This window comes from Monodelphis domestica, chromosome 3 (genome assembly GCF_027887165.1).
Source record: "Monodelphis domestica isolate mMonDom1 chromosome 3, mMonDom1.pri, whole genome shotgun sequence".
Classification (NCBI taxonomy): domain Eukaryota; kingdom Metazoa; phylum Chordata; class Mammalia; order Didelphimorphia; family Didelphidae; genus Monodelphis; species Monodelphis domestica.
This window is the reverse complement of record NC_077229.1, coordinates 498991420-499008512: the sequence shown is the minus strand read 5'-3', so window position 1 is coordinate 499008512 and position 17093 is coordinate 498991420. Positions and strand designations below refer to the sequence as shown.

The 17093-nt window shown below is 35.0% G+C and overlaps 1 protein-coding gene across 16 annotated transcripts in view; it reads left to right on the top strand.

Moving 5' to 3' along the window:
* MAST4 (microtubule associated serine/threonine kinase family member 4) overlaps positions 1-17093 on the top strand; it is an 818549-nt gene that overhangs the window by 414722 nt on the left and 386734 nt on the right. The gene's annotated exons all lie outside the window — the stretch shown is intronic.

Sequence of the window (17093 nt, the reverse complement as noted above, 5' to 3'; positions counted from 1 at the left end):
CAACCATTAGCTGTTGCACTTGTTCCAAATTATATTATCTTTTCCTATTGTGTTCATTTACATCATTGTAGTCACATGTAGGCATTGGATTCTCTTGATTCTCCTTTAGTCAGTCCTTACCACCTGAAAATATTCTTTAAGTATGATATACCCCACAAGCTAAGAATCCCTTTTAAAAATAATTGATTTGTTTTTTTGTTAAATTACATATTTATTTGATCAATTACATATAATAAACTTCCACATAAGTTTTCCAAAGTTATATCATCAAAATTGTCTCCTCCCTTCCCTTTTCTCCCTCTTCCCTGAGCTGGCAAGCAATTTGATTTGGGTTATATATGTATTATGTAAAACCTAATTCCATATTGTTCATTTTTGCAAGTGAATAACCATATAAAGCCAAAACCCGGAACTAAAAATCTAAATAAATAAGTGAAAACTCGCGTGCTTTCATCTGCATTCTGACTCCAACAGTTCTTTCTCTGGAGGCTGATATCATTCTTTGTCATAAGTACCTCAGAATTGTCCTGGATCACTGTATTAATGATAGTAGCTAAATCTATCACGGTTGATCATTCCACAATAATAGCAATCCCTTTTTGACAGAAGAATGATCTTGATACCTAGGTGAGAAGTGTGAAAAAGTGGGGCCAAATATGTGTGTGTGTGTGTGTGTGTGTGTGTGTGTGTGTGTGTGTGTGTGTGTGTGTGTTTGTATTTAGGATTTAGGCAACCTTGAGTGCTTCGAGTCCAGGAAAATAGACTTTTAAATCTGTTTTATTTGAATAAGTGTAAAGGGTTAGAAATAAATCAAAGGCAGTTAATGTAGCTCAGATTTGGCTAAGCTTGTCTACTGGGAAGCTGTAAAATGTCTGTTTCTATAAGACTGGGAAACTTCAAGAAGGTCCAGAGAGGAGACTCTCCCCAGTGAAAATGACTGTATACAACACACGAAGTAAGAATCAAGCAGAATGTGCTACCGGAATAACAATTCAAAGGGCACAAAACAGTTATTTGTGAAGCCGGTAAAGGCTTTTCTTAAATAAAAATCAATTGGATACAGGCACACGGGAGATGGGGGTGGGAGGAGTGGAGATGGGAGAAGGCAGAAGGACAGAAAACAACCATGGGAAAGTGTCCAGAGGATTAGGGTCCAAATCTCCTGATATCTCAGCACATAATGATGCTAAAGATTTATTCTAGATGAGCTGTCCACATAAATTGGAAGGTTCATCAGTATTGAATTTCTGATAGTGCAAAACTATTAGCTGGTACAGAGACTAATGACAAGTTAAGTCTCTGAAGTGGAGAAAAAAGAATTATAACTCAAGACTCTTGATTTGTTTAAGAAATAAAACATGCACGTGTCCAAACACACAAAAAGCTGCAGCTCCCAGAAGCCTCTCTTAGCTTCCAAGTTGTGTATTTCATCAGTCAGTTGTGGGACTTGAAAAGCCTTTGTAATCTCATCACTTTGTGACTCTTTTCTAATGGAGGTGAGCTTATGAAGCCTAGACTGCCTTGTTGGGAAAATCAGCCCTGGAGCCATCTCAGAGCAGATGTTCTACTTTTCAGAGAATTCTAAACCTTTTAGGATTGATCCTTTTAAAACATTTTTTAACCTAACCCAAGAATAAATAAATTCTGATGTCTTTGAGATCCCGAAGCTGACTGTTCAGAATGTGAACAAAGCAACTTGGTCCCTGAACAACATGCATGGCTGCTGTTTAGAACATGTGCAATAAAGCAAATGAAAATTTGTTTTCAGCTATATAAATCACAAATTTTGTTTCTGTCCATATTCTTGCTGAAAAAAAAATGTAGATTGATTTATAAAGCACTGACAGGATGGGCTTTGAGAAATATATACATTCCGTATTCATTATGCACTGAGTTTCTGGATAGTAATTAACACTCCTCAGTCCCAAGAATTATAAGAGTGTTAAAGAATAATTTATCTTTTTTGGAGTGTGGAGCACTTATCTATTTAGGGAAGTAAGAAGATGGTGAACAGATAAAGGAAGAAACCTTGTGATTTTCATCCTTTCAAGTTTCAATATTGTGGCCATTTAAAATGTACCAGAAAATGTAGCTTTGAAGAGCTTGCAAAAATGTGGGTATCTGTCTTAGTAGTTTTTAGACTGTTTGTAATCTTATTTTTGATACCAGTCCAAGATTTGTTTCCAGGAAAGAGCTTCCATTTTGGAATTAGTAGACCTATGTTTGAATTATAGTCTATTATCAACCCCCCGTGTGACCTTGGGCAAGTATCTTGATCTCTCTATGCCTTAGTTTCTTCTTCTATAAAAAGGAATTGACCTAGATGACTTCAGATGTCCCTCCAGTCATAGATTATATATATATTCTGTAACCTCAGACTAGTCACTTAGTTCTATGACCTCAGACTTAAGTCTGGACCTATTTTTCTTTTCTTTTTTTTTTTGTATGTAAAATGTCAGATTAAGGGTAAGGAGGCAGTTGATTAATCTCAAAGACCAAATTTCTATGTAATTCTAAAATTATATGATCTAGTCATTTAACAAATATTTATTATGTATCTGTCATGTGTAAGACATTGTTGTTTTAGGTATTGGGGAACAAAGAAGAAAACAGTGTTTTCAATCAAGAAGCTTCCCTTTGAGTTGTGTTTTCAGTCATTTCAATTGTGTCCAGTTCTTTGTGACCCCACTTGAGGTTTTCTTGGTTTATAATTTCCTCTCCAGCTCATTTGACATATAAGAAAACTGAGACAAACAGGATTAAGTGACTTACCAAGGAACTCACAGCTAGTAAGTATTTGAGGCTAGATTTGAACTTAAGGTTTCTTGACTCCAGGTGCAGCACTCTATCCACTGTACCTAGTTAAAAGAATAAAATATATAAAATAAAAAAATAATTTGAGAATATTTCATGGCAGAATATGAAGATTCATTAAATTGTGTGATGCTGTGTTAGTTTGGGAAACAAAGAATTAGTTGGTGAGGAAGCAATGTGATGGAATGGAGAGAGTATAGAATTAAGAGTCAAAGGGGCAGTTAGGTGGTTGAGTGATTGAGAGCTCAGTCTAGAGATGTCCTGGGTTAAAATGTGGCCTCAGAAACCTCCCAGCTGTGTGGCCCTGGGCAAGTCACTTTACCCCCATTGCCTAGCTCTTACCACTCTTCTGCCTTGGAGCCAATACACAGTTATTGCTTCTAAGATGGAAGGTAAGAGTTTTTTTAAAAGTCAGCAAATTCTGGCTCCACTTGCTAAATAATTGCTTAAGTCATCATTTACTGCCTGGGAGACATTGGACAAGTTATTCTACCAAGCTCTTTGATCTTCAGTTTCCTTTGCTTTAAAATGGGAGAGTTGTAGAAGATCACTTCCCAAGTTTCTTCTAGCTCTAAATCTATGTCTATGAGACTCTACTTGCTTATCAAAAGATCATAGCATAGGAGCAAATTGAGATGGAAGAATCACTGGCCACTGGGTCCAACTGCTTCCTATAATAGATGACAAAAATGAGGTGCAGGAAGCTTAATTGATTCTTTTTGTTCACCAGGGGCAGAATTTGAACCTATGTCATCTGACTCCAGAGTCAGATAACTAATACATAGTATTAATTCCAAGCCTAAAAGTAAGGGCTTTGGGAAAATGATATTCAGTTTAGCAAATGTAGATTTAGTATTGTTAATGGTGTTAGCTTAGTTGAAGCAAATTTATAGTCACCTAAGGTGATTACTTTGAAGGGAACAGTACTGATAATGTGAATATGCTTGGTTATGCTTTTTTCTCTCCATTATGGTAAAAAGTTTTCTATTATTTTAGGGTCAGAACTTGTTCTTTTCCCCCAATGTATTTTCTCCTATCCTTAGTGCTAGAAGATCACACTGGCCATCTGCTCTATTAAAACTCATTTCTCTTTTCTATAGTCTCATCAGACTCTTGACTCTGTTGCTCAGCTTAAATTTTACCAATAGCATCTTCCCTTATAGCCACTATAGCCTTGCATTGGCTGGTTACAATACACAGAATTTTCGCCTCTTTGAACCTGAAGGGACCTGAGAGCTTGTTTAATTTGACACCCTCTTTTTATGGTTGAGATAACTGATACTCAGAGATGTGATGCGATATGACTTTAGTGTAACATCAGACAGCAGAATTGGAAGAAGGCAACCAATCCCCAGCCTCCTGGGTCCATTGTCAAACTCCCTTAACCTTTTTATTATTAAACTCACCACATTCATTTTTCAGTTTCTATTTTAGATGAATTTCATCTGTACTTCACCATGATTATGTCAGATGATCCAGGGCAATCCTTACCCATAAAAGCCTCCCCTCCTCTGACATACCTGACAAGTAATGGTCATTAAGCCTTTGCCTGGAGAACTCCATTGAGGGACCAATGCCCAAGGCAGCCTGTTCCTTTTCTAGATAGCTCTAGTTGGCAAGAATTTTTTTAATGATATTTTCTGACCCATAATTTTCTGATTTACAACTTCCCCTCATTGGTGTTGGTTCTGCCCAGCTTAAGAAGTCTAACCACATTTTCATATGGCACACCTTCCACAAGACAGCTAAGTTCTAGTAACTCTTCCTTATTTATATTAATAAATATAAACCAGCATCTTGGCTGGTCCAACTCGGGTTTCTTCCTTGCTGACTTTTGTTTAATCTTACTCCTAGTTTCTGCTGTTCCTGTAGTTTAATAGTTTTGCTTAATTAATTACATTATCTCTCCTATTTTATTGTGTCTTCCTTAAATTCTGTTAGTATTTACTGAGACCACTATGTACAAAAGGTTGTGAGTACTGTGTTAGTAACTAGAGATACAAAGATCAAATCAATATAATCCCTTCCTTCAAAAAGCTTCTGTGGGTTTGAGAGGTTGTGGTGTTTCCACAGATAAAAATAGTAGGAAGAAGAATGTGATGATGGCAAAATCATCTTGAAAAATGTCAGAGGAAATGCTTACGACTAGATAGCATTTGGGGAGGAAGGCTTTATGAAGAGGACTGCCTAAACTGAGCTGTGAAGGAAGAGAATGATTTTAACAGGTGGAGATGATAGGGGGAGTGCATTTTAGTCACTGAGAGTAGTCTATAGCAAGGTGATTTTCCTGATATAGATTGGACTGTGTCACTCTTAATAAATGATAAATGACTCTTTTTCTCTAAGATAAGCTTTAAACTCCTCTGTTGGGTCCATTGATGGGTACCACTCTCACTTTCCAAATCTTTGCCTCCCTAAAAAGACTTGTTTTAAATATTTTTGTACATATAATATCTTCCCCCTTTTTATCTCTTTGGGATACAGACATAGAAATGATATTGCTGGGTCAAATAGGGTATATGTTGTTTTATAGTCCTTTTGACACAGATCTAAATTGCTCTTCTGAATAATTACTGAACGAGTTCCCAACTCCTTCAACAAGACATTCATGTCCCAACTTTCCCATATCCCCTCCAAGTTTTGTCATTTTCTTTTTGTCATTTGTCATAATGACTCATATGATAGGTATGAGGCGGTAACTTAGAATTGTTTTAATTTTTATTTCTCTAATTAATAGTGATAAAGAGCACTTTTGCCAAGTTATAGAAAATTTAATTACTTTGTTTGAGAACTGATTCTTCATTTCTTTTAACCATTTATAAATTGGAGAATGACTTGCATTCTTATATATTTAACTTATTTAAATATGTATTTGAGAAGTGGGGCCTTTATTGGAGAGACTAGTAAAATTTTTTTTGCACATTATGATTACTGTGATTTACTTTCCATCCCATTTACCCCTGTTTAGTATCTGACCTCCACCTCCCCCAATATGCCTTTTCCCCCTATCAACCCTAACCCTCTTCTCTTATTCCCTTCTCTTCTCTTACTTTCCTGTAGTGTCACACAACTTTCTATAGCCAATTGATTGTGTATGTTTTTATGCAGAGTAATGTTCACACATTCTCCTTACCACTTTGCTCATCTTCCCCTCCACTGTAAATGCTCTTCCATGTTTTTTTATGTGCAATATGCAATGTGTACCTCATTCTATTTTTCCCTTCTCTCTGCTCCCAATGCATTCTTCTTTCTTAAGCCTTAGATTTTTATATCATCCCTTCATATTGAACTCACACTTTTATGTATATTCCGTATAATTGCTCTAATAATAACAAAGTTCTTTGTTGTTACAATGGTCATCTCCCCATGTAGGAATGTATATAATTTAAACTTATTGAATATCTTTTGTGTTTCCTGTTTTACTTTTTATATATTTCTTAAGTCTTATATTTGAGAGTCAAATTTTCAATTCAGATCTTGTCTTTTCATCAGGAATGTTTGAAAAGTCCTCTATTTCATTGAATACCCATTTTTTTCACTGTGAGGGATTTTTCTCATTTTTGCTGGTTAATTGATTCTTGCTTGAAATTCAAGCTCCTTTGCCCTCTGGAATATCCTATTCCAGGCCTTCTGATCCTTTAATGTAGAAGCTGTTGTCTTGTTACCTTTTGACTGTGGCTCCATGATTTTTGAATTGTGTCTTTTTGCCTACTTCCAATATTTTCTCCATGATCTGAGAGTTTTGAAATTTAGCTATAATATTTTAGGAGCTACCCTTTTGGGATCTCTTTCAGGAGGTGATGAGTGGATTCTTTCAATTTCTATTTTTTCCTCTCATTCTAGAATATCGTTGCAGTTTTTCATGATGATTTCTTGAAAGATGATGTCCAAGCTCTTTTTTTTAATTATGGCTTTCAGATAGTCCAATAGTTCTTAGATTATCTCTTCTGGAAATATATTCTAGGTCAGTTCTTTTTGCCATGAGATATTCCCAATTTTTTTTTCTATTTTCCATTCTTTACATTTTTTTTATTATTTCTTAATGTCTCATGAAGTCTTTAGGTTGCACTTGCCCAATCCTAATTTTTACGACATGAGTTTCTTGAATTTTTGTACCTCCTTTTCCATTTGGCCAATTCTGCTCTCTATATATAGAGTCCTTTTCCTCAGTGAATTTGTGTACCACTTTTTTCATAGGGCCAATTCTGAATTTCAAACAGTTTTTTTCTTCATTGGATTTTTGTGCCTCTTTTGCCAATTGGCCTATTCTGTTTTTCAAGATATTAATTTCACCAGTATTTTTTGTGCCTCCTTTCCCAAGCTGTTGACTTTTTTTTATGATTTTCCTGTATTACTCTAATTTCTTTTTCCACTTTTTATTTGACATCTCTTATTTGATTTTTGAAATCCTTTTTTAATTCATCCTTAATTCTTTTTGGTCTTGAAAGCAATTTATATTTTTTCTTGGGGGCTTTCAATGCAATAGTATTGACTTTGTTGTCTTCTTCTGAGTCTAAGTCTTTCCTGTCACCAAAATAACTTTCTATATTTAGTTTTATTTTTTTATTTGCTCATTTCCCTACCCTTTTCTTTTACTTAAAAAACAAAAAACAATAAACAACTCTTAAAGTTGAGCTCTGTACCTATGGTGAAGGAAGCACTGTTTCAAAATTCAGATTCTTTGTACAGCTTCCTTTAGAGCTGGTATAGGGGATCTCTCTGCTTTTATTTCTCCCAAGGCAGTAGGATGTAAGGAGAGGTGTGTTTAATACTCTCCCACCCTGTGCTTTGGGATGTGAGTAACCCAAAGCACTTTTTTTTCCCCTCTTTGGACTATGACCAGAGTCCCTTGCTCCCCTGTGGCTGAAAGTCCTAGGGTATGCTGATGCTCCTCCTTACCTTGTAACTGAGTCCCAGGGCAACAACTTGGTTCTAGGTATGAACAATGCAACAAGAGGCTTTTACCCAGAGCTAGCAAAGAGAAGCCTGTAATTTCCTTCTTACTAGTCCTTATCATCTGTGACTGAGAGTTCTGGAAGCTTGGCTGCTTCTTTAGTTGCACCCAAGGTCTGTTGCCTCAGTGGGGCACTGTGTTCCATGTCCATCACCTATACCAAATCCCTCCTTCTGGCCTTCTAAGTTGTTTTGGGATTGAAAATTACTTCATAATGTCTTTTTTGTGGGTAATTCTGCTCTAGAATTCATTTAAGGTGTATATCATTGCTTTTTGGAGGGTAATTTAGTAGTAGAAGTCAGATGGGTTCCTGTACCATTTCTGACATCTTGACTCCCTAGAATCTTTATTTTAAAAAAGATAAATATTAGTTCTTTTAGAGGAGAGAAAAATGAAATTACATATATCAAAAATTCAAAAGAATGCTCTTGAAAGATAAATTAAAGAAATTATTAGAAACTATTTTGCCCAGTTGTATGCAAATGCAACAAACACTTTAAATGAAATGAATAGATATCTACAAAATTTAAAATATTAAGACAAAGAAGAAGAAATAGGGGTTTTAATTAACAATCTCAGAAAAAATTGAATAAGCCTTAAATTGTTTTTCTTCCCCCCCTCCCCTGGAACCCAAGAAAAGAAATGAATTACATCCATTCAAATAATCATTCATTCCAATGTTATATATACTGGGTTTTTTTTTTTCAAGGAAAAGGAGAGATGCTACAAAATCCTTTCTTTTATGCAAATATGATCTTAATACCTAAAGCAAGAAGAGACAAATCAAGTTAAAAACCACTACCCCTGCCACCAACAGCAGAAAAATATACATCAATTTATATGACTGCAGACACAAACATTTTAAATAATATGATGACAAGGAGACTATGACTTGTATATTATGCTCAAGTAAGATCTATATAGGCAGAGTTGTTTCAAATATAATATATCATTAATAAAAATAAATTTCCATGATTATAGTAAGACATAGGAAAAAGTGTTGATAAAATACTATGCTCATTAAAAAAAAAAAACAAAGCAATTAATAAGTATTTCCTTAAGATCAAGTGGTATCTTCTAAAACCAAAATCTAGCATTATGAGTAATGGAAATAAATCTTGAGCCTGTCTAATAAGTTTAGAGGCAGAACAATGTTGTCTGTTATCACCATATCTCTTTAACATAGCTATATAAATGCTACCTATAACATTTAAACAAAAGGAAGTAGCTGAGGGAATTTAGCTTTGATGCATAAGAAATAAAATTATTGATTTTGGCAGATATATTTATGTATCTAGAGAACCTACTTAAAAGAACTAAGATAAATCATCATTTTTTAATATTTTGCCAACAAATCCCAGTCATAAAAGATAAAAAGAACATCCTACACGGTGTATAGAATGTTTGGGAGTCTACCAACCAAGGTACACATAGCAACTCAATAAATACAGTTATAGAACACTGTGTAGAAATAACCTCAGGCTTAAATAATTGAGGATATTCTATTTGGACATGGTTGGGTCCTGCCAATATGATTAAAATAACATTTTTACCTAGGATTTCTATCAGTCAAGCCAAAATGTATCATTTGAGAAATCTAGAGAGAAAAAAAACATTGTTCATCCAGAGGAGCAAAAGTGAAGACTTTCAAGAGAAATACTTTTAAAAGAAAAATAAAAGGATCCCAGCAGTAATAATACTCAAACTTTACTACAATGCATCTATCATCAAAAACTTTTTGGTACTGATTTAAAAAGGATCATAGATGTTAAGCTGGACAATTTTAATGAGATAAAATAGAAAAGCTTTGCACAAATAAAATCAATGCATTTAAAATTAGAATAGAAACCTTTTAAGGGAAATACTTGATACTTCCCTGATAAGGGTCCATCATCTAAAATATATTCAAGGGAATGAATTTTTAAATGTAGAGAACTAAAAGAAGTTCACAAGGAAGCTTAGACAAACAGTTTAGCTTTGAAGGTAACATTTTGAATTTATTATATACTTTTAAAAAAGAAAGCTATACTTAATAGAGCTGTGATTTCATATGCAACCCTCTTTCTGTTCTACTTTGAATGTGGAAACATTCTATCTTACTGTCTCTGGCTTTCTCTGTGTCTCTGTCTTTATTTCTGTGTCTATCACTATTTTCTGTCTTTGTAGCTCTATCTCTTTATATCTGTTCCTATGAATTTCTCTGGGACTCTCTCTCTCTCTGTTTCTGTCTCTTTGTGACTGTGTCCCTATGTCTTTGTCTCTGTGTATCTTTGTGTCTTGATCTTCCTTAAATTCAGAATTTTTGGGGAAAAAAGCAAATACATATAATTAAAGCTTTAAATGTGACTATATTTGTATCATAGTCAAAGATAGTTACTTGGAAACAAGTGTGATTTAATTTTATCTTTCTTTGTATGTGCCTCTTAGGGAAAGCTGGAACTGGAAAAGTTTGCTTTGTGACATGTTGCTTCCATATGATGGTATCCAAAGGGATCTGGTACAAGTAGAAAGGAGACCCATGTTTGAATCAGGCTAAATCACTTACTCAATTTTACCCTTGGACAAGTCACTTAATCTGTTCCTCAGTAATGTCAATATCACATGTCCCCTCTATTTCACTAGGTTATCACAAAATACTTTGTAATCCCTAAAGTTCTTTATACATCAGATAATAATTGTACATTACTTAGTATATAATAATTCCCCATACTATCCTGCTATGTGTGTCTGCTTGATGACAATTTGCAATCAACAATTAGACCCAGTTGTAGAGCAAATTAATAATTTAAAAAGCCCAGTAACTTAATTATTCCTTTCCTTACCTCTTATAATCTTCCTATTCCTTTAGAATACACCTATCTCCATATAGACTTCCCTTACTGCAAATCCCACCCTCCCACCCTGCCAAGGTCTTCCTGTCCTTTGTTTCTTCAGATAACCTTTGACTTTGGAGTTCTCTTTTTGTAGTCTAATAAAATATAAGCTCTTTGAGGGCAAGACCTTTTTATTTTGGGGTTGGGCCTCTAATATCTAGTCTAGTATCTTACTTTTTTGTTGATGTTTCTTTGATAAGGCAGCGTGTCATCCTTTTTCGTAGGTATGTCTTAGATTCATAGAGCTAGCTGGCCTCAGAGCTGGGAAGACTTGGATTCAAATTCTAATTATGGCATATACTAGCTCCTCTTGTTGCTCTAAGCAATTCTTTCCAGAGGTTCTTAACCAACTTTCAGAATAATGCTTTAAATAAATAAAAGAAAATGCATCAGGTTGCAAAAGAAACCAGTTATGCTGAACTACAGTTGGCAGAAGTATTTTTTATAAAACAAGTTTATGAACCCCAGGTTAAGAACCCCTGCTCCTTATAATAAATTGCAGAAATGATGCTGACTTAGATTGGTAACAGAGATATCTTACCTAGCTCCCAAAGCTATTGGATTCACAGACCCAGTCCCTAACCCTTTCTCTGTTCTGAGCCATTGATTTTCTTACTATGGGGATGTCTCCCAGGATGAAAATTCTAGCTACCCATGAAGCAAATCATCTGCAACTTACACTTTTAGAGCTGTTTTAGGTTCTTAGAAATTCGGTTAAGACTTAATTTATGTTTAAGAAGTTAAACATTGTGAATGTTTAACATAACAAAACATAATAAAAATAGAAGAGAAGTTAAGACTTTCTGATTGTGTCACAGCTCCATGATGTCAGAAGCAGGACCCAGTCTTGGATCTTCCCATGTTGAGGGCCAGTATATTTCTTGGATCACATGAATAGTCACTAAATATTGAACTGAAAAAGCAGACCTGGCTCTCTGGTCCTTCTAGTGAGGCACAGATTATGAGTCCAAATAAACTTGGTTGGTAGCGAGGTGGTGCAGTGGATAGACTGCTGGGCAAGCATTCAGAAAGACTCATTTTCCCGAGTTCAGATCCTAGCCTCAGACACCAGCTCTGAGTTCCTGGAAGAGTGACTTAACTCTGTTTGCTTCAGTTTCTTTATCTATAAAATGAGCTGGAGAAGGAAATGGCAAGAAAACTTGAAATGGGGTCAGGAAGATTTGAACATCACTAAAACACCTGAACAGCCACAAACTTTTGTTAGCCAAGCTTATTGGAAAACCAAGATCTTTCAGGAGAAATTGGCACAAGAAGAATTCCTGCAGTTTTTTAAGGGAAATTTTACCCTTGGACAAGCTTTACCTTTGTGCTTTTTTTCACTTTGTGAAAACCATTCTGAAGAAGAAATTTCTTCTTCTTCCCATCCTCCCAAAACTCTTTGACTACTGGCCATTCAGCTTTTACTTCAAGATTTTTGGAGGAAGATTAACTTGGGGGAAAAGTCATGTGGCAGCACATAGCACAATCTGGACAGCAAATAGCTGGAGGGCAAGAAGGAATCTTTGACTCAAGTCAGGAATTGAGCTGTAAACTCAATAATAAATAAAAAAATGAACATTTACTTACATATTATAAAACAGATGGAGAGGATTGTACTTGAAACAGCAAAATCTTCACTTTCTTTTTAACTGTATGATCCACATGTAACTGTCAAAGCTGTCCTCTTTGTCTATGATTCCTTCCAGCCTGATCTCTTCTCAGCAATTCCCTCTTTCTTCCCTTTTTTGGAGGAACCTTATCCCCAAACTCCCCACCTTGATCCCAATAATTGGCTCTTCATACCTGTATATGCCATAGGGTAGAAGCTTTTTGAGGGCAAGGGCCTAGTACTTAGTACTGTGTACATCATAGGTATTTAATGAATGTTTGTTGAATTAAAATGAAATGTGTGTGCTCAGTAGCTACACAAAATATGACCTGAATCAATATCTATGGCATCTATTAAGGAACATTTATAGGGAAGACACCCAAGATTGAACATAGCCACCACCATATTGCTTCCCATCTCTAGTTGTTATTTCTACCTCCTCTGGCACTTACTTCATAGCTTTAACACAAAATCTTTTCACCCACCATCAAGGAGTGTACTGATGTACTCATTCTAAGCTGCAAATGTTAGCCAGTTCTTGAATCCACCAAACCACTCCTGTTCCATTTCCCTGCCCACAATGGCTTTTTTACACCATGCTATGAACTGATGATGCTATCAGATGATTCTGTGGAGCTGTGGATGGGGTTGAAAGATATCTTTCCTATGCCATTTGTGACTGATCATACTTTTACTCATCCTCCTAGTTCAGTAGCATCCTCCTCTTCTGAATCTCTTACACTGGGTTTTCCTATAAACTAGCAAATGTGGTTAACAAGAGCTGGAGTTTAAAATGGAATGCCATTGTTCTCTAACTTTAAAGAATACCACAGAGGTAAAAACAATAACATTGCTTGTCTATTTAGCTGATTTGGGGGATTTTAAAAAATGGTTGTGTTTTAAAACTATAAATATAAAAATCAATATAAACTCACTTTTTTGAGTTACCATTTCTTTATATTTAACATATGTAACATAACAAAATCCCTCTAGCTCCATCTATTATATCCTTGGATAATTCTGTATTTGCCCTTAAATACATTGGGATTTTTCTGTTGTAGCTCACTAGATTGTCTGTGCCCCTTAGCTAGTATTAACAGGAAGGGCTGTCTTAGGTAAAAATCAATGAAAAGTGATATCTCGCAGTTTATAGATGTTTGCTCCATGTATCCCCTATAAAATGCTTGATGTGTATTACACCTTTTAGAAATATTCCATTTTCTTCCCTTTTTTTTACTTAGACTCTTCATAGTTTCTCTGATTTATTTGTTTATCATATGACAGACAATGGAAATACACAGAATTATTAATCCAGGAATACAGAAAAAAGGATGGGAGCCTATGATTCAAATTGCATATGAAATTTGTTTAAAGCTCTTAGTTACTATGGATTAAAAAAATAATAATCCACATTCATATAGCCCTTGAAGGCATTTTCATTTGCATATACTCTTTTTCCTTAATTCTTACCCTAGACTTGGAGATAGACAGTGAAAGCGTTACCATGATTTAGTTGAATCTCCCAATTTCCTAATACCTGAATCAACCTAGACATGTTACTCTTCCTCACCCCATAGATCCATCAGTTGCTAGACTTAAGATTTCTGCTTCCACAATATTTTTATCTACCTGTTCCTTTTTTTGTGCTTTTTAAACTTCCAACTCAATTTCTGCCTTCATAGCCTTCTAAAGCAATATTGGTCTCTTCAGATCCCAAGTCTTTTCCCATGCTAATCTATCCTCCACCATCATTTTTCTTAAGATCAGAGCAGACTGTCCTGGCAGTCCTGACTGTCTATCTCCTTCTAAATAAATACTGATGTCTCCCTATTGCTTCTGGTTGTTTGTTGTCCTTCCTACTCAAAGAAGATTAAAATGACATCACTATGTTGTGGTTAATGTATGATGTTTTTTACAGTGACTGATCAGACCTATTGAGCTTATATTTGAGCTCAGAAGTTTCTATCATTGATAGGTCAGGCACAAATAGCACATGTGAACATTTGCATTGGAGATGTCTCTAAATTTTCTTATTTTACATTTCTTTTGAGCCACTGAAATTTCATTCTTTGAAGCTGGATAGTCCAGACAGTGTCTCTCATGTCTCACAAGTGATACCAAAGTTCTTCAGAGAAACCTTGATAGCATCCTTGTAGGTATTGCTTCTAGAATCAATATAACTATCTTTTTTAAAATGTCCATTTTAATATATCCTAATATGATATTTAACATAATATAATACATATTATTTTATGTAATAAATGATAATAAATATATGTACAGTCTATATAACATTGCCTGCCTTCTTGGGCAAGGGAAAGAGTTGGGAAGGAGGGAGGGAAAAAGAATAAGACAGATTTTTTGACATAGCTAATGTGAGAATTTGTTTCTCTTAGATAAATTGTCTTGAAAGAAAGAAAGAAAGAAAGAAAGAAAGAAAGAAAGAAAGAAAGAGGCAACTAGGTGGCTCAGTAGAGAGCCAAGTCTAGAAACAGGAGTTTATGGATTCAAATGTGGATTTAGACACTTTCTAGCTGGGTGACCCTGAGCAAGTCACATAACTCCCATTGCCTAGCCCTTACTGATCTTCTGACTTAGAACCAGAACATCATGTTTATTTGAAGATAGACAGAAAGGGTTTTAAATAAATGAATGAAATGAAAGAAAGAAATGTATTTTTACTTTATTTTTAACTAACTGTTTTTTAAATGTCCTTCCCAAACTAATCCCAATCTATATTTTCTAATTCTATTACACGTTTCTTTCATGCCAAACTGTTTTCTCTCCTCTTGACACATGGTACTTCATTTAATCTTGTTCATACCTTCACACTGTCCATCCTACAGATGTGAATTTATTCCCACCCCACAGAATCTTACTTACTGGAAGACCCAACTCAAGCACCATTTCCTGATTTCCCTAATTGCTCGTGCTCTGCTTCCTTAATTACCTTGCATTTAACTGCCTCTAATTGATTTTTGTGTTACTGGTATATGTGCATCCCTCAATAAATACTTTGAGAAAGGAGATTATTTAATTTTTATATTTTTACACTAGTACTTGGGATAGTACTTGGCAAATAAGCACTTAACTAAAATGTATTGAGTAATTTGAGGAAACTAGGGCTATGATGGATGAAGTGACTTGCTTATATTTGCATAGATTATAAAGGTAGAGATAGGACTTGAATTTCAGTCTTCTGACTTCCCCTTTCCATTCTCTAGGTTACAGTGGGAGAACTTTTTCTTAGCTGCATTTCCATTCAGGTCATACTCCTGGATCAGTAATTAGTTGGGTAATTAAAGACTGTAGTCAAGGGGAAGGTAGGTAGCACAGTGGATAGAGCAGGGAACCTAGAGGAGGGAGATCCTGGGTTCACATCTGAACTCAGAGATTTACTAGCTGTATGACCCTGGGCAAGTCACTTAACCCCAATTAGCTTGCCTCTTCTTCTGCCTTTTAATTGATATTAAGATAGAAAGTAAGATTATGGTCTAGTTTGGAGAGCAGAAAAATTTAGTTTTATTCATCATCCTTCAAACAGTTGTATTGTTCTTGTTAACCTTCGAGGTCATTATGTCTTCATTCTTGTTCATTTGTTTTAGTTGTAGCCAACTCTTCATGATCCCATTTGATTTTTTTTTTCAGAAATCCTGAATTGGTTTGCCATTTCCTTCTCCAGATCATTTTATAGATAAGGAAACTGAGGCAAACCGGGTTAAGTGACTTACCCATGATCATGCAGAAAATGTCTAAGGCCAAATTTGAACTCAAGGCTTCTTGACTTCAAGCCTGGTATTCTATTCACTGAGCCACCTAGCTGCCTTTATCATCATAGTTGACTACTTTGTGTGCCAAGATTTCAGGAGAGGAAATGGAAGAGAAATAGATGAAAAAAAAGAGAAGAAAATTCACACTATTGTTTATGGATGAGCATTCATGAAGACTTTGTGTAGATTTGATGAGATCCAAGCCCTATCCATCTATTCAGTGAAAGAATACTGATAACCTAGTTTAATGGGCACATGTAGCTTAGGAGGCTTTTCTGTTTTCTATAGTTTTCCTTATCATTCTGCTTACCACTCACCATCAGCACTGCTCCCTCTACCCTCAGTTGAAATAAAATTTAAAAAATATATTTATCTTAGTATATAAAATTATGTAACATATAGGCATATGACATTTATAACATTTGGTAAATATATAATAATATATAAATTATTTAAAATTTTATTTATAAATGATGTACTAGTGTATATATACTATTAAAGAATCTGATATGAAATATAGTTATTTAATAAATTATATACGCACACAAACTATCAAAACTTGAAACTCCATAGAGATTCTAGAACCTAATTTAATCTTTCCCAAGAACTAGGCAAGAGCACTAGGCTTCAGATGAGGAAACTTTGTGTTTTAGTGCTGGTCTTGCCACCAATGAGCTTTGGAATTTTGGGCATTATTTAATTTTCACCAATATCATTTGGCTCCCTTATTTGTTAATTGAATGATTAGACTAGAGAGTGATAATGACATCTCTTTCCATAATGTCTTTAAGATTTATAAAGGACAGTTTTGTGAAATGAATAGTGTATTATTATCCCCATTTTAAAGCTGAGGAAACAGTCTCTGAGACGTCCCCAGGGTCATAGAGATAATAAACATCCATCAGTTCTGTGATTTTAAACCTAGTAACCTCCTGGACTCCAAATCCTTCCTGCTTCTGTGAGTCCCTTTCCACAGTCTTCAGATTCAATTCAGGGCCATCCTTTTAAAATGTTTTCTGAGACAGTGTATATCTGAAGCATTTCTTGGTAGTTTCAATAAAGCAATTTTTCAC